The sequence below is a fragment of the Toxotes jaculatrix genome, chromosome 13, assembly GCF_017976425.1.
Source record: "Toxotes jaculatrix isolate fToxJac2 chromosome 13, fToxJac2.pri, whole genome shotgun sequence".
NCBI lineage: Eukaryota > Metazoa > Chordata > Actinopteri > Toxotidae > Toxotes > Toxotes jaculatrix.
In genome coordinates, this window is record NC_054406.1 from 4,535,279 (window position 1) to 4,553,817 (window position 18,539).

The window sequence follows — 18,539 nt, forward strand, 5'->3', positions numbered from 1 at the left end:
CCCGGTGTAATCGAATCTTCTGAAATACAGAGCTATTGTCTATTGCAATCTGGCCCTGGAGGTGGGTGTGGCTTTTCTGCAGGATGGAGAAATGGAGGCTGGAAAATTACTGGAGTATGTTGAAAATATCTAAACAGATTGGATTGCGACAAGTTGTAAGAGGTTCTAAGTTGGGTAAAGCTGGCAAATCCTCTGTTTCAGATCCCTTTTTACCTCCAGAGAGAACCACTCCCCCTGGAATTTAGAGGGTTTCTTTTTTTTTTTCCCTGACGCTGACATGAAATCCATATCAAGTTGTTCTTTGCCATTTTCACCCTTTGTAAAGTCTTTTGTAACCCTCACAGTCAGGAGGTAGGGGTGTGATGGTTGACTGTGTGAAAACATATCTGTATTACTGATAAAAAAAAAAAAAAGAAAGATCTCTGAGCAATTAAGATTCTGTCTGAGGCAACGTGCACATGTATGACGGTGCATGTATATATGTGTGACGCACAGATTCCCGCCCTGCTGCCGAACTCCAGCTTCAGAGCAAACACAAACTGCTCCCACCACCGACTAACAAGCACCACTTAAACTTCAAAACCACAAGAGGTCAAAGAAAGTTTGTACATGTAGTCATTCAAATCAACTTCAGAGGAGAGTCTCACTGAGTCATCTTATATCTGCGGCTCTGTGTTGAAACGAAGTGACTTCGCCAACAAACATATTTTTCCAGCCTGTTCATCACCTTGAACAACACTGCACGACATTGTTCACAGTGAAAGTGAAAATAAACACAGGTTGATATCATGTTACTCGAGGAGGGACCTCCGGGATGTTTTTCTTTAAATACAGCCCGAGCGTTTCACGATGAGGCCGAAGCGCAAGTATAATTTGTGACACACCAGTTTTGGCTGGACAGATTTGCATGTAATTTAAATTAGGGCAGAGTGCGAGCAGGGGGAGTGTAAGACGGATGTGAGTTAGAGTGAGGAAGGAGGCTGATATGTTGATTCAGACATGTGATTGCTTGTCACTGACAGTCACTGCCGTCATTGTTGAGGATTCTAGTTGACACAGGAAAACAATAAGTTGTCTTGCTTGTTTGCTAGACTTCCTGTCAGACACAAACACTAAAATCACATATTTCTCATTGTTGGACTCGTAAAGATCAGCATGTGAAAGATAAACAGGTGTGAGAGAGAGAGAGGAATAATGCCTTCACGGTTTAGTTCAGCATTTGGGGAAAAATGCTTATTTGCTTTCTCGCTGAGAGTTAGATGAGAAGATCAATAACACTGTGTACAAAGCTAAGCAGTGCTTGTACAAGTGTTTATGTGTCGGACTGTTTCTTGGTGCCGTGCAGTGACTTACTGGGGTCTTTTGATTACCGTGTGGTTGCCAACCAAAAGAAAATAAACACAATTTGTTTTTGTTTTTCTTTCTGTGGATTAAATAAACAAAATGAAGCCTGTTAATTACAGAGCTTTAGAGGAGCTCCTGGGCAGATTTAGTTCCTTTTTTTTTTTTTTACAGAGTCAGGGTAGTTATTTCCCCCTGTTTCCAGAGTTTATGCTAAGGGCATTTTGTAAACATTAAAATAATAACTCAGAATTTGTGATGAGGATAGTTCACAGTCCTGGAAATTGCTTGACGTCCTCCCAGATATATGTTCTGTATATATGTTTACGTATATAATTTATGACTGTCTGTGCTGTAATTTTACTATGTTGCTCTGTTCTGTACATCTGTCACTATGTAAGTAAAATTTACTTGACAGTGTTGTAGACTAAACTATTTCTGATGATTTTTTTTATTACTCAAGAAATAATCAAAACATTCAGTTGAACACTGACACTGAAAATAATGTAGAAAACAATAAGATGTTAACAGCCCAAAGCCAATCCCACATTGTGTTTCAGTAAAACTCAGCTGTGTCTCTAAAAGCAGAAATTCATTGTGTGCGCTCATCCTTTTTCCCGCTGTCTGCCACAGATCTGCACCTGTGTTTGTCCGCCACTTTCCTGCTTCAGCATTCTTCAGCCGATTCATGACCACTAAGTCAACTCCTTGGATGTGAAGGACAAATAACCTGAGAACAGGAGGCCAGAGGAGGTGAGGGATTGAGATCACTCTGTCTGTACAGTAGGTCACGCTGCGAACAGCCCCGGCTCACCTGTTGCTATCTTTAACCTGATTAGCAGCAGGTCAGCAGGCATGTTAGGGAAGGATCTGTACGGTGTGTGTGTGTCTGTGTGTGTTTGTGTGTCGGCTCAGCTCTTTCAGTGTATAAGTCAAGTAAGGCTTGTTCCCATGAAGATCTGAACTAATGTGAGAACTGTCTGTGCCTGTAAACAGCCGTAGAAAACAGAATTTGTTCAGTTTCAGGGATGTCACAGAGACGCCTGAGGTCAGTCTCTCTTTTGAGGGTCACCCATGAGGTGAGGGTGGATTTAAAAGGATGCTCTCTAGACAAGGAAGAGCTTATCACTTGCAGACATATAAATAGAAACAGGTCGGGCTACTTCAGTCGTCTTAAGAACCGTGTGATCCTAAATGTGAAATGTTGAGTCACACTTGGCGCACACCTTAATTTGTCTTCCGTGGTAACGTCTACGAATAGACGTTAGCAATTAGCTCAAACCACAGAGGCTCACAGAGCTGTAGTCTTGTTTAAAAAAAAAGGAGGAAATCAGTTTAAAGCTGTTCTTCTCCGGATTTTGTGTCCACATGCGATCCAGAATTTATGTTCCTGCAGCTGCAAGAAAACGCTGACCATTAAGAAGCAAGGTCTTTTTAAAAATCAGAAAATATAACGTATTATGATAAACAGTAAAATACAATGCATTGTTTATGCACGTGAGTCCCCTGAGAAGCCGCGGTACGGTGACACTCTGTTCTCTGTACTCGTACACTTGACATGTGAGATGCATGTGCTGGTAATTTAACAGTGTGAAAGGAAACGGTGAATTTACCAGCACACACGAGATGCTTTGTGTTTTCTCGCCACGTCACTTTCAGTTATCGACGCGGCTTCACGCACGCAACAGGCCCTCAGAGCCACCTGAGAGATGCACGCTGAAAGAAGCCAGACCAGATAAGTGAAGTGGCAAATCCTTTGATCACATAACAAGTCTGTCAACCACCACAGTGCAAAGACAAAGACCCGAGCCTGTAAAAACACCGTCAGATATCTCGTGAATGATCATGTGATGGAATCCATCACTTGGATGCAGAAATTAGGTGAAATTAGGCCAAATCTAAGAAAGTTTATCACAGCGAAACTGACCCACTTTGGACCCTGTAAGGAAGCAACACTACATGTACTGAAGGACTTACTGAAGGACGAGAGGAGGGGAAGTTTAGGCTGAGTGTGACTATTAAAAATGCGACGGCTTCATTTCTGTCAGTAATGAGGACGCCGCTCTCGGCTTGGACTGTAGTAGGGCATCTGGCCAGTCTACCCCCAAGGACAGAGCAGGATGGAAAATGTAAGGTACAAAAATAGCCCACTCATCCCCGCTCACTTGCATGTAATTCTCAGAAGTCCCCTGCCTGATTTTTTTTTTTTTTATTTATTACCAGGTCAGAAAACCTGTTTAACGTCACACATTACATCACACTCAGATCATCAATGTCACAGTTTCCTGTGGAGTAATCCAGATTTATAATCTCTCCACTAAAAGTTGATCATTATCTGCCAATTCCTCGATAAAAGCTTAGTGTGTAAGTGCATGAGAGTGTGTGTGTGTGTGTGTGTGCGCGTGTGTGTGAGAGAGGGAGTGTGCGTGAGTGTGTGTGCGACCATGCGTTTAAAACTCACTGTGTGCAGTGCTGCAGACCAGTGAGCAAGATGAGTTTAAATGTCTATCATAAAGGCTTTGTGCTGGGAAAGTTATACAACACACTCTCAGTCTTACCTAACTGCTACTGGGGAGGATTACAGGGATGTGGTGGGATACTGGGAAGGGTGTGCATGTGGGAGGCTTGAGATTTTGATTGCAACTCACAATAAATGATGAAAATAGTAACTATAATTAAACCAATGACAACTGCAGAGAGGAGGGATGCATTTTTTAGACGGCATTTTTTCCTTAGTTCCTAATTTTTCCCGCTTCTGTTTTGCGACAGGCGTTCATGTTTTTACATAACAGCGCTGAATGAGTGTACAAGTTCCTCAGCCTTTAATTTGATGGATGCACCACGCACTCCCAGCCAGCTGGAAGTAGCGACGGTGTGGCGATGCTGCCAAGCAGCAGCGTTGGCCCACCAAGAGTTTATTTCACAGCTTGAGATGAATGTCAAACAAAGAAGTGCTGCGTCACCCTGCAGAGCGTTTTAATCCAGATGTACAGTTACATGTCCACTGGGCAGCGGATAGATTAGATGACATCACTGCCGCTGGGCATTAGAGAGCTGGCGAGAGTTTAGAGGAGGACGACTGCGTCTGCCTGGAGCTGAGACTGTAATATTAATGAGCCGGTCCGCGGTGACGGGGTTTGTGGGAAAGGCTCTGGAGACGAGGAGCGGGGGAGCAGGTGCAGGCCCGAAGCAGCTAGTGGTGATGACGAATCACCGCCCATTTCCAGAGGAACATGACTGGAACATTTACATAATGTGTGCTTGTGTGTTTGTGGTGTGGTACTTGTGCGTCTATCTTTGTGAGGACCAAAAAACAAAAGCAGAGACCTTACGGAGTGAGGACACTTTGGTCCGTCCTCACAACTTCAAAGGGCGGTTTGACGGTTAAGACTTGGTTTTAGGGTTCAGGTTAGAATTAAGTTTTGGTTAGAGTGAGGCATTCAGGTCAGATGGTTAAGTTTAGGGTAAAGGGGCGAGGGAATGCATTATGTCAGTGAGTGTCCTCACAAAGATACAAGTACAAGTGTGTGGGTGTGTACAAACACTTATTACACAGTGATGTCCAGTGACACAGTGTTAGAGGAAGTGATGAAGCACATCAGTCAGAGTTTATCTGAGATGTGCTTCACTTTCACTTTCACTGTCGTCACCTGGTATGTTTGGGGAAAATCCCTGTTTTGATGCATTTTTATTTTCATTATCAGTTAACCTGCTGATCATTTAGTTCATTTGTCTTTTGGTCCATAATAATCTCAGAAAATAGAAGTTACCGCTCGTCACAACTTCCCAAAGCAGAAGTAAACATACTCAGTAGTTTTGTTTTATCCAAGCAGCAGTCAAAAACCCAAAGATATTCAGAGAAAACCATGCCTCTCCAGTCATGAAAGAAATCTTTTTACAGCCAAAGCATTCAATAAATTCAAACAGCTGCTTTTAATTTCTTCACATCAACTTGTTAAGACATATAAGTCATAAGATGGGTGAGTCACTGATTTATGTTTAGTACGGTTTAAATGCCCACCGTGGAAATAGTCTTTGAAGCTCATGTGTTTTGACTGCTCTCCTCTCTCTTGTCCAGTGGAGGAGTTCATTATGTAATATCCACGGGAGGAGAGGCTCCAAAGAAAGAAGTCCTGCGGGGGAGATGGGCTCTGACCTGCAGGTGCAGCCGCTGTGGGAGGACCGTCTGTTTTTGGCTGCCTGACCCTGCATACGACTTTAGCACGGTACCCAAACACATGTTAAAATCCATACAGCTCATGCAGAGACAAGCGGAGAAAACTGGAATCAGTAAAATAACAAGGCCTCCACCTTCACCCGGGGCTCAGACAGGATCTGGCTCACCGAGTCCGAATTTACGTTTGAGAGGTTTTCAATGAAACTAAGCAGATAGGACAATTTGTGCAGTTAAAAAAAACAAAAAACTTTTTGTTATGTTCAAGTGTTAGGGATCTAATTCCTTCATAGCTTGTTTACGTGTTAATGTCCTTTGGTATGAATGGCTTTTTAAGATATTTGTGTCCTGTTAAAGGGTTTTTATAACGGCAGCATGTTGGAAGGAGTTGTGGCGGGGGTGTGTGAAGGGTCCTGCGTGATGAGGGTTGTTTACCGTCTGAGTGCCTGGGTGTACATCGAGGACAGGGTGGTGCCTGTTATTTTACTCGCTTGGCTGATGATCCGAGAAGTTTTGATTTGTTTTTAACAAGAGAGAAGGTTTTATGAAGATGTGGTACTGAAAGTGACGACAGACTCACTGAGTGACTTGAAGGCAGCTGTTAAAATGTCTCTCACCGTGTTCAGAAAAGTACACGGTTCCGTCTAGTTCAGTGCCCACGTATATAAAGACCCTCACCTGCTCCACCACCTGCACTGTTAATTCCAGGGGTTCAAGAAGTGAGTGGGCAGCATCGCCAGATGTTAGTCATGTTGTTCAGGTGGGCACTAGTTACCGCTAGTCACCTACACACTAAGTGTTAGTTTATCAGTGTTGTAGTTTATGTTGTTTTTGTGGATGGAAAACAGAGTGGGAGATAAGACTGAGGTGTCAAAAACAGTGTCGCTGGACTTTGAACCATTTTACAGATGGAACTCTGGCACTCAACCCTCTAAAACCACAACATGTTTTTCTTTTTTTACACATTTTATTTTTGGTTTTTGCTGTTTCCCCCTTGTTTCCTGTTTTTTTACTGAGCTAAACTAAACATCTGCTGGCTGTAGCTTCATATTTAGCAAACAGAGGTTGGTATCAGTCATATCATCTCACTCATCAGCAAGAACGCAAATAAACATTTCCCCAAATGCTGACGTATTCCTTTAAGGTTTATGTTTACCAGAAAATAATCTCCTGCCATCAGAGTAGATCTACCTTTTTAAAAAATAATGAAAGACTAAAACTTCAATCTGCTCCGCCTGGTTCACTGTGCTCTGAGAAAAGCAGTGGAGTCTGCATGAACTGATCAAAGATCCGAGAGTACTTGACATTTTAAAAGGCTTACATAAACAAGTGCTTAATTTGCTTTCGAAAGGATGTTTCAGAGCAGCAACAATTAAAAGACCCGGGCTTATGAATTAGTCACCTCCATCATATTCTTTTGAAGTGTGTGCCAGAGAAGTAGAGCCTGTGTTTTTTTTTGTTTTTTTTTTAATCAAAGACGGTGAATGAATATGGAGCCGTGAAGCTCACAAAATGGTTTGAAAGGTTATCAGACAAGTCAGAAATACTGTAGAACTGAACACACTGATAAATAATGCTCAGTTAAACAAATAAAATGCAGCGTAAAAAGAAATATAAAGCTTTACTGTGTATGGTGGCTAAACACACTGATCACCGGCCTTTTCAGTGAACTGCCTAACTTGTCATAAACTACACGAGCCACTGCACGTACTGTTTATACTATGCTGCTTGTGTATAGTGTAACAGCAGCCCCATAAGATACACCAGATGAAGCACTCCTGCATTATTCACACAGGAAAAACTACACGGCGATCTGGATCAGACGTGAACTGTATCGGTGTCTCTCACCTCCTCTTTCTTCCCGTCATAAACTCAAACACTCACTTCATCTCTTGAGCGCACATGAAACCACATGGCACGTGTCATGTGGTGCTACAAAGGAAGCATGTGCAATCACATTACTGCTACATGGTTTAGATGACGGAGGAGTTGCGCATTCTTGCCGCTAACACAACATACGAGGCTTTCTCCATCATGGCCAGGTTTCAGAATGGGCTTCTTGTTTTTCAGCTATCATCATTTAAATCCCATGACAGGATGTAAAGTCTTCCTGGATACGTAAGAAAAAGTCCACGCTGTCACATGTTCAGAAGCGCCCAGAGGGAAAACTCTGAGCTTTCCAGCAAATACTCGACTTTCAGGTATTCATGTCCTTTCAGGGAAGTCTGAAGGTGATGTGAGTGTTAAAATAACTCGCGGCTTCAGCTGTTGGATGTAGTATCGAAAAACAAACCAGGTAAACCGGCCGCGGTATGCAAAACGGCTAGAGTGTGACTCACTCTGGATTCTCAGCAGCAGGAAGACACACACACACACGGGCCTGTTTACAGGAATCTGACAGACAAGATTCATGTGAACATACAGTAAACCACTACAGTCGTGTTGAACAGGAAATGATTTGTGAGTCTTGACCTTGTCTTGTCTTGTACAGGTTAAATTGATCAGTCAGTGTCCACCTGTGTTAAATCCTGATATCTCAAACAATACTCAACACTTAAACTAAACTTTATTGTTCCTGACGGGAGATTTGTCTCACAGTTAAGAGAAACATAAAACACACTTAAACCTGAACATAAGATGCATAAATCATTATTCACATAATGTGCATCATGACCAAACTGCTTTTCTGAGTTTGATGACATTTGGAGGAGTGGTGTATTTTAGTGCAGTTTGCCAGGGCTTCCGAAATGATGCTGATTTGTATAAATGGAGTACTTTATAAATGTAAATGGTAAAAAAAAATGTCAGTCTTTGGAAATCTGTACCTCTTATATAATTCTTATAAATCCTGTAAATCCGACTGACACAAAATGTGCCGCATCAATTCAGCAAAACGAGCTTTACCAAAAATAAAGATCAACATTTCACACACTTTATAATTTAGATTTTCAATTTGATTCAGTTATGAACGTGCAAAATCTGTGGAATTCAAAGGATAATGTTTAAGCCCCAAAATATAAAAAACAAGGATGACAAACGTAAACAACTTAGAATTAAATAATAAAATCTTTAAAACCCAAAGCAAACTAGCCAAATAACAGTTGCACAGTTCTGAGAAACAATTGGTCCAATTTTACTAAAACTGAATTTCCTCAAATCTGAGTTTTACTGTAAAAAACAATATATCATAGTTGCCTGGATAGCAATGGTAGATTTTAAGGACAAAATCATTTTCCCCCTTCTTGCACCTGCAGTCAGTGCACAGGTGGTTTACGCTTTGTTTTGCTGTTAGTGGTCTCATGTTACTTTGAAAAGCTGAATATCAAAGTGCTGACTGCCAGAGCCTCTTGTGTAGCTGACAAAGGTTGATGATCAGCATTCAACCCCGTATGAGCACCTTTGTACCAGAGATTTGAGCTGCTTTAGATTTTAAATCCTTTTACATGAGGTATTTACTTTACATTGTGTAGCTCTGGTAATACACCGAGCTGCAGATCCAACACCAGGGAACTGCTGAAGTCCTTTCTTGGACAGATTTTCACAAAAACCCAATTGTTATTTAAATGAACTGACTGGGAAATCTAGAGGGGGGATGTCTTCAACAAGCCAAGACCGAAATCTACAAACCAAAAAAGTTTGAAAGCTTAATCTGTAATCAGTGACTACAGGTCTGGATGAGACAGTTTGGGGGAATATGTAACGCAGATAAGTAAACTAGAGATTAATAATGGCGTAATGTGGAGCATCTGCCCAAAATACAGCTGTGGGAGGAAAAAATGCTGATTGCTTTCCTTATATTCATCGTCGGGTCATTAAGGGCTGCGGGGACAGGAAATCTGCATCAGTACTATTTTCCTTCTGCATGTAGTAAGACAGCGCACTTTGATTCGTGTTTCTGGTTCACGTATTCATAAATAAAAACCAGTTTAGTTTGCTGCCTCCTGCTCATTTACTTCACGTTTGTGATTAACTCCGTTGATGGGACTTGGAAGCGAGAATCCGCTGCCTCAGTGGAAGAAATGTTGCTGCTGCTGAGCTCAGGAAAGTTTCAGCTCCAGCGATACGAGGGCTTACACAACCCCGTGAATCTGTTTCGTTACCATATGTGCAAAAAAAAACCCCTGAAACAAGCTGTTTAATTTGCTGATACTGTGAGCAGCTGGTTGTTGTGAAAGAGGAGTAGAACAAGATTTAAGTCACTGAATTATGTAAAAGTTTAGTTTAAGCCTTAATTTATCTTGATATTAAAGGGAAAGAAAAGTAAAACTACACATATTTGATTGTGGTGAGATATTATGTTTTCATCAGAATTGGAGACAAACTAATCCAAACAGTCTGCGTTGGAAATACTGAAAATGTAAGAAGTTACGTGACCAAATGGATTGTTGATACATGATGATGCAGTTCAGCCATCTTAACCTATTAATCCGTACTTTGTCTGAGTCTCCTGATTACATTTTATTCTTTAATTTGCTCCTCTGTTTTCTGTTTTAAGTCACCGTTCATCTGCCAAACACCACTGACGTCATTCGGCTCGATTGCCAGTCTTTCTCTTACATAAACCACACGGCCGGTGCAGCAGAGAAACGCAAATCCATGTGAAAGACGAAAGCTCTTTAGCTCCTTTCAGCTGTGTTGATGCATGGCTGCCCGCGCACTCGGCCTCAGACACTGCAGTCAATGAATGAGATGGCTTTTACTTCCACATAACCTCCAGTGATTTTGTTTTCTTTACATCTCTGTGATGTTCTCGTCTCGTCGTTCCTTTCATTCTTTTGTGACTCTGCGTGCGCAGGAAGAATAGACCGCGGGTGATGCTGCCCTGCTCAGATGATGGGGTTGCATAAGGAGTGAGCTTTTTTTTCCTCCACCAAACTGCGCTGGCCTGAATCTGGGTTAATGCTGCTGTGGCTTGACTGAGGGAACAGTAAAAAAAAAAAAAAAAAAAAAAAGTCATGCAGCTGATAAGAAGAGAGGAGATGTCCTCGTGCATCCACGGTGCACATCACACATCTGATCTCTTAACAGCAGAGACTGTTTGTCCTCAGCAGGGTTGACGCGACCCTGAAACCATCACATTAACGATGACTGACTCACATCGGTCTCAGCTTTACTTTGTGTTTGGTTCTAATTAGCAAATGCTAGCACGCTAACCCAATATGATGAACCAACATTATTGAGTTACTGTGCTTTTCTGTACACACAAGATACAACACAATCTTCTGCAATACAGCTGACGTCCTCAAACACAATGAACTCAGTCATATATTTCAGGACTGTCCACTTTAAGTAAATCAAAACTGCGTTGTGTTTTCAGGTCTGGTCTATGGTGCCACCTGTGCCCAAAGCAACAACTAATGGGGCAATGGGAACTTGCCATGGGTATTTTTTTATTTATTTTTTTTTAAACTTTATAAACTATTTTGCTGTGTTCAGTTTTTTTTTTTATCTTAAAGTGCATTATGTTACCTGATAATTTGATAATGCTCATGGCACTCATGCAGGTCAGTCGGTCTGAGTGCCTGCTGCCTTTCTAATTGGACATTAGCTGAAAGCTCTGGTGTGGGCTGATGCACATACTGACAGCGTATAATTGGCCCACTGTGAGACTGGGAAAGGAGGCGGCGTGGGTTTGTTTCTCTGTGTGATGCGGAGCTCAGTCGGCGATGAAAAGTAAAAGCTAAATGGAAAAACAGCACCCGGACACAGTGAATAGACAGCGGTTCTGTATTTGGCATCTTGTTAAAAGTGCAATATGGTTATGGATGAAATCTCAAATTCTGTGATTTGCTCTTTAGAAAATTGTCTTAATCCCACAGGGGGTCTTTTAATGGCGGTTTTTAACAGGAGATTAGAGCCTAAGACTCTCTGCAGCATGATGTTGGATTTTGAGTTGAGTTTTTTTTGTAAACTCATTTTTTTACAGATGTTATGAAACACCAGATGGAAAATTTAGATAAAAAAACAAAAAAAAAACAAAGCTTTTCTACCCTGATAATAAGTTGCTTAACCATGCAAATGTTGCAAGATGATTGAAAACAGTCAGTTTATTTTAAAGCTATACATCTATAGTTACATTAAAATGTGGTTATATACAAGAAATAAAAAGAAATATATAACTCACCTGTACGACATGACATGACATGACATGACATAAGACTGCCCAGTCCCAGGTGGCCTCCTTGTTTTATCCGACTGTCAGTCCAAAACACAAAGACTTTCAGTTCATGATCAAATATGACAAAGAAGAGCAGCAAATTATTAAATTTGGGAAACACAGCTTGAAATTACCTCAGACATTTAACTGGCTATCAAAGTAGTTGCCAATTAATTTTCTCTCAGTTGACTAATTTACGAATCGCTTCAGCTCTGCTGCTTTTTTTCTTCCTGTTTAATTAGACAGTGTCAGAAAACGCGCGGTGGGTAATGGGATTACAGGTGCTGAGTGACAGGACCTAAGTTCAAATCCCATGGGTTATGGGGACCTGCATGTGGAGTTGCCACCAACCACACTTACCTCTTCCATGTGTGTTTCCAGAAACCAGCAGAAAACTATTTCTGTGGTGACGGGCTGATGGATCCGGCCGCAGCCAGCCTCTTGTGGGACGTGTCGGCGGCGCCTGTCAGCCTCGGCCTGGCTGCACCCCGAGAGGTGAGAGACGTGATTCACTTCCTCCGGACAGCTGATGGATAAGAGCTTAACATTTTTCTGTCGCCTCCGAAATTCTCTGTTAGGGAGGCATGACAAGTGATGTACCAAAACAGACGCGAGCAGACAGTGCGGGGTGATTTAAGCCGGTTTTCACTGACACCTCCGATTCAGCCATGAAGCGGAGGGAGATAAACTCGCCTAAAATGATTTTATTCACCTTTTGATGCTGTCAGAAATCGTTGACACTAATTCACGGGCATATTATAGTTATGATTTATAGCTTTTGAAGGCCATACATGTGCGTGCATATACCATTTTTCTTAGTGAATCGGGCAACGATGCCCCTCTATCATAAAAGCTTTGTTGCTTTTGTTGCTTTTCAGGATACTGGGAATTTTACTCACTCATGGCCTCAGTATTTCTGAAATCCTGGCCATGGTTCTGCTTTCTGTCACTGATAAGGGGTTTTACACAGCTGTCAGTATATGTTTACCAGAGGTTTCATCCTAAAACACTGAACCAAATCCTTAGCAAGGTCAGTTAGCACGATAACAAATTAATAATAATAAATTAGGATGTGGGTCAGGTGACAGGTTCAGTAGTGTCAGTGAGCTGAACACAAAACCCTGAGGCTGGTGTTAGATTACTGATGAAATCATGATACCTAATCCAAAGTATTCTGGCCAACAGTGTCATGGTCAGACCTACATACAGAGTGAGGGGCTGAACTGGAGCGAGACAGGGCAGGTGTTGGGAGGATTAAGAACACAAAGTGTTATGAAAGAGGGAACATCGTCCTAAGGCAAATGCAGCTATGCCGTTCTGTGACAGCTACCACCTCACGCCTCCGTTACACAACCCAGCCCCCGTCGTGTCAGTGGGATACAGCCTCGGCACACGGAGAAGAGAAAATGTGGGAAGAAAATAAAGAAAAAATGCAAAATATGTTATCAGAAAGTGTATACGCCCGATGCATGGCGCCCGGTGCTGCTGTGTTCAAGAGCGATTAAGCTGAATAAAAGTATCCTGGCCCTGGTTTAAAGTGCGTGCCTCAGAAAGTGTTGATGTCAGCCATGGCATTTTTACTATTCTTTATTCAGCCATGCTTCTTGACATCCTTCCCTTTCTGCTGTTTGCTGCCCAGCTGGTGCTGGTTTGACACGCTCCAGACGCAGAGACTCAAAGATCACACGTGTTTCAGAACTACTTGATTGAATCTTGTTTGCCAATTTGGGTTTAATTCGTCCTAAGTGAAGGGGCTGCTTGGCATCCCAGCCCCGTCTCCTCTGCCGTTCATGTTCCTTCTTATGTAACAGTTCCAACGCAGTAATTGAATCATCCGTGTACTGTACGATATCGTGGGCCAAAAAACCCTGACGTGATTTCCAGCGCTAAGTGCCTGCTAAGTGCCGGGTCGTGTTTCTGTAACCGCTGTCTCTCTGTACGACTGATTATTCTGCGTGTGGTGCTTGAACAAATGGCACGTCCCCCACCACCACCACCACCACTGGTTTACAATGTGTGGTGAAGTGCTACCAGTAAGTCATGTCCTTACAAGGTCACAGTGAAAGGTGAATTCAAGGTCTGGCACCTCTGTTTGGGTTAGAGCAGGAGAGCAGCTTAAACAAAGCAGTTAAAACCCAGTGCACAAGGTGCAGCTCCTCTCATGGTTGCTTCTGTAAAAGCTGGTTCCAAAAAAATCAAACGCAGTTCAGTGCAAAAGCTTCTCACTTGAAATGCAGTCTTTTTTGTTCGTGCATCTTATACATATGATTTGGGGAGGTACATTCATCACACTCCGTGTGGGTGGTTGCTGTTGCTGGATGGTTCATGTTCATGCATGTATAATGAAACCTGGATAACAGACCCAGAACCAGTTCATTCCACCAAAGAAAGTTTTATCTCCTCCTGCTTGTCTGCAGCAGGATTTATTTATTCTCCCATGAGAATTCGCACCGTGGATTTCTAAAGTATAGATTTTGATTTATAGCTCGGCGTCAGAGTTCATCTGTCGATAGCGGCGCTGTTATGATAGACTGATGTATAGATGACAGATATACAGTGTTGTTTAATCCACTTTGTGATACGAGCAGCGGTGGGAAGGTGTGTTTTGCTGCATTACTGAATATGGGATGTAAAGAAAACACAAGCTGTGAACAGTTCAACAAACGTCTTTTGCTTTTATTGGACAGACTAAAGACGAGAGATGACAGGAAATGAGGGGACAGAGAGATGTGGAATAACATCTCCCCACGTCTTCTGTAGTTGTTATACTGAGGCTGGGTGCTGGGACAAACAGCCGTCCTCTATCCAGCTATTTTAATACGTTGGTTGTCGCAGCTCAGCTGATTTGGAATCATGTTGAAATAATCTTCTAATCTTATTGATTTATTTTTGCCTGTAAAAAATAAGAACCAAAAATAGGCAAAGATTACAAAAGAACAGTGGGAGTTGCCTCATGATAGGAAATTTCATTTAAAAGTTTTATGGTTTACTATGTTTGTGAAGCAGTTGTTGAGTTTATGGCCGAGTTGTCTCTAGAGTGGAATCGGGCCTGAAGTATGGAGACGTGGGACTGACCTTCAGGTTGCTTATAAAATAGCGTGAAATATTTCTTGTGGGTCACTCACAAGGCCAAGGATGAAGGGGAATAAAAATGGCAACAGCTTTGAGTGAAGACAAGAGGTTGAGAGGTTAATCATAGCGCTATCATGCGAACAGTATTATGCAACTGCTTCGCATTTGTCCTTCGCTGTTTGTCAAACGTTTACAGAGATCACTTGGTCACATGAGCCTACAGGAAAGACAGTCTTTTTATTTACCATCTGGACACAGCAGTAAATTTTATTTCTTGTTTCTTTTCCATCTCTCCCTTTTTTGCTCTCCCTCTCTCTCTCTCTCGGAGGAATGCCATTGTTTTTATGCAGAGAAGTGCTGTTGTAACTCCCTCTGTTTCCCCAATGCCCAGGGATTCCTCAGATAAGGCAGTTATTCTTCTGAACAATGTCAAGTTTGTCCAGGCGTCTTCGGGGGCCCCACGCTGTTTGTTTGGCCACTGAAGGAGGAATTTTCCACTCTGTGCCTTCCCTGGAGAGAGCAGCTTTCTTCTCGTCTTGTTTTATAGACACAGGTGGAAATGGGTCACTGCAGTGCGTGAGACTGGGCTTTTAATCGAGAAAACATCGATTCATCTGCGAGAAGACGTTAATCTGCTCTTAGTGGGTTTGTTTCCTCATACGGTGCTTGACAGCGAGTGGTTTAATTTAGGCCGAGACGGTGCACTGATTTGGCTGCTTGCATCTAATTTGTGTCATTGCCTCCTGGTTTTGAATAAACACAGGGACAATGCTGCTGTCAAGAGTCCCAAAGCAAAGCAAAGTTTTGTTTTTTCTTTGACGTCAAAGCTTTGTACGCCGATACCGTGCTGGGACTGAAAAAAAAGTCATGCTTAATTTAACTGTGCGTTCGCCCGCCCTCTCATTTACAGTGATCACGGCCTGTCAATGGCATTTAAAAATAGCACTGTGTCATCACTTTGACGCAACAGGCGACAACCAAGTTGATCATCTGCCTCGCCCAGCTGGCTCTGATGCTGCCGTCCAGACAAAGCAAAGCGTGGTGGTGAAAGTAGTGGGCATGTTTTCACTGCTGAAAGACATGAGAGATGTCTGCTGTACTGTTTTTACACTGAGAAGAGTCACGCCAGAATCACAGCACAGGCCTAATCCTCTTAAACATATGCTTGGCCAGTCTGTAAGTTCATGTGCAGGCCTGACCTTAGCTGAATGAATGACTCCATGATAATCTGTCTTCAGCTGGAACACCACCCACGCTGGCACTTCCTGCACTGACAAAGACCACGGCAGCAATATCAAGTATCGTGTTTGGAAACGTTGCAGTTGTTGATACGCGAGCAGAACATGTTGCTCTGAAAATGACGGGTCCAGTTTGGTAAATGCAAATGTCGTTAAAACCACGACCTGCAGCGAGAATACTTCCAAACTCAATAATCTCAGCTGGTGGCCTCCGACGGACACACTCACTCCTCTCCTGCGGCTTCCTTCCTTCCTTCCTTCCTTCCTTCCTTCCTCTCCTGCCTCCCTGACACTGATAATAGCAGCTTTTCTAATTCGGCCAGGGAAGGAAGCGGAGATGCAAGTGGCTTCTTCTTGTGGGCCCCATAGAGAGCAGCTGGTTCATTTAACCAGATCACAGATCAAAGGCAGCAGCGCGGGCCACTGCTTTCACTGCCTGATGCTGCACGGTCTTTGAAGTTCAGTGTGTGCAGGCTCAGTTTGGGATAAAAGAGCTTCTCACATCTTTTTGCAGGTGCCCTGAAAACATCTCCCGGCAAACCAACACCGAATGTGTGTGTGTCCGACACATCCTGGTATCAGCCCGATACAGCGGGATGGAGCAGGCTCCGGTGTGTTTGTGTAAAAGAGCAAGATGACTTGATAGGCTCATGTAACTGTCCTACATCCAAGGAGACTCCAAACATAGCTCAACTTCAGCAGGCTGCAAATTATCCAGCGATGTGAACGGTGTGAAACACACACGGCCCGGGCACGGTGCGCTGCAGGCACCTGTGGTACACAACTTCAAAGTGTAAATGTATTAAATTATTGCTGAGTCTGTGAGTACGTGTGAAATGTTTACTGTGACTCGGTTACAGCTGGAATAATTGGAGCAGATGTATGTCTGCTGTGGATCAGACAGTCATTCATCTCCAAGTCTGAGGCAGAGTTTCTATTTACAGACACTTAAATAACTTTAAATCATAAAGGTGTCAATTTCAATTTCTAACTGTGAGGCAATGCACACATATATATATATATATATAAATGTCCCAGTCTTCCCCCAGTAGTACATAATGTTCCTGTCAAAAAGACTCAGACGTGACTGTACAGTTTGAAGGGCGACATGACTTACGAGGGATTATTTCCAGCTGAAGACGTAGCATTTGTTGCTGTGGGTGTCAAGTGTTAGAGTGTGAGTGCAGAGCAGGACACCGGCACGAGAACGGACAACTCAGAAAATGTGATCAAGCCTACAGGAACAGGACGTTATTAAATCTGAAGTCCACATTTAGGGCTGCAACTAACAAGTTGTGACGTCTTCAAATTGTTTTGGGTTTTTTTGTCTGACCATCTGTCCAGAAAAGCAGCAGATTCTCACATTTTAGAGACATTTCTGTTTGATAAATGACTTAAATGACACTGAGCAGGTGGGACGTTTCCTCTCTGTGATTCGTCCTGATGAGACGAGTGTATTCACAGAGAGACATCACACCCTGTGAAGCTCCGAGATAAAAAATCTTTCCTGAAACGTTCAGTCTGAAACACGAGTGAACGATCACTGAGCCCCCTCGTGCTTTAAGGAGGCCTTTAAACGGTTTGATCATGAGAGCGAGGGGGTCACTGAGCTGAATCATGGGAACCAGAGTCTGATCTCCGATGCAGACGTGAACCGCCTCGGCTCCTTGTGTTACAGGATCATATGACAGAGGCCGAGACACAGGAGAGGTACAACCACGGGCATTCCTGACCTCGCGTTCCCCCTCTACAGTATCTATGTTAATATACCGTACGCACACACACACTTTCCTGCTGATGCCTCTGCTCATGAGAACCATTAAGCGAGTGCATTCCTGTACAGAACCACATGAATGGAATTAGGCTAATATCCGATGAGAGAGTTATATAATGCTGGGTTTATTCTACCGGCGCCTGGCCTATAACCTGTATTTGCTTTATTTACTCTAATGCAGACCCATGGGACCACTAAGACCCCAGAAATGAACGCTGTGCAGTAAGCAGGAGAATCGAGGGGTTAGTTTCAAGGGGGAACTCACATAGTTTCACAGACATGTTTTTAAGATATTACACTTCATTACATGATATTGTTTAAAGCTTTGTTAGGTGACCTTTGGACACAAAGGTCAGAAAGGACTTCTTTCAATCAAGGACCAGGGTTCACGCTTCTGTGTCGATGAGGAGACTTTTGACCTTTGACCTGACAGACGACCCCTGCAACCTCACATTGTTGTATTATTAAACAGAATATGATAGGCTTTAAATATATTATGGGTACACAAGAAAAGCATAAACAGGGTTAAATGGGCAAACCACATGCTGTAAGTCTCTATGGTCCTTTTCAGACATGGAATATGTAACATTACTTTTTTCATGGATCTGTTAAAGTGATGGCTTTTTGGCATTCAGAAAGAGGTGGCCGTGAAAGTTTTTAATTGCTGTGACATGCAAAAGAAAGCAGCGATTCAGCTGATAAGAAATTCTGTGAGAGAAGAAGAGTTTTCTGTGTTTTCTCACAGGCTGCGTCAGTTGCTCTGTAACTTGTAGTTTGACCTTA

General features: G+C 42.7%; 1 long non-coding RNA gene across 1 annotated transcript; it reads left to right on the top strand.

Moving 5' to 3' along the window:
* The first annotated feature begins 809 nt into the window (after positions 1–809).
* Positions 810–16,704, top strand: LOC121191588. Its single transcript, XR_005895124.1, has 5 exons — positions 810–866; positions 1,975–2,094; positions 5,420–5,567; positions 12,054–12,167; positions 16,497–16,704. It is a non-coding gene; the product is annotated as an uncharacterized LOC121191588 (long non-coding RNA).
* Positions 16,705–18,539: the final 1,835 nt, after the last annotated feature.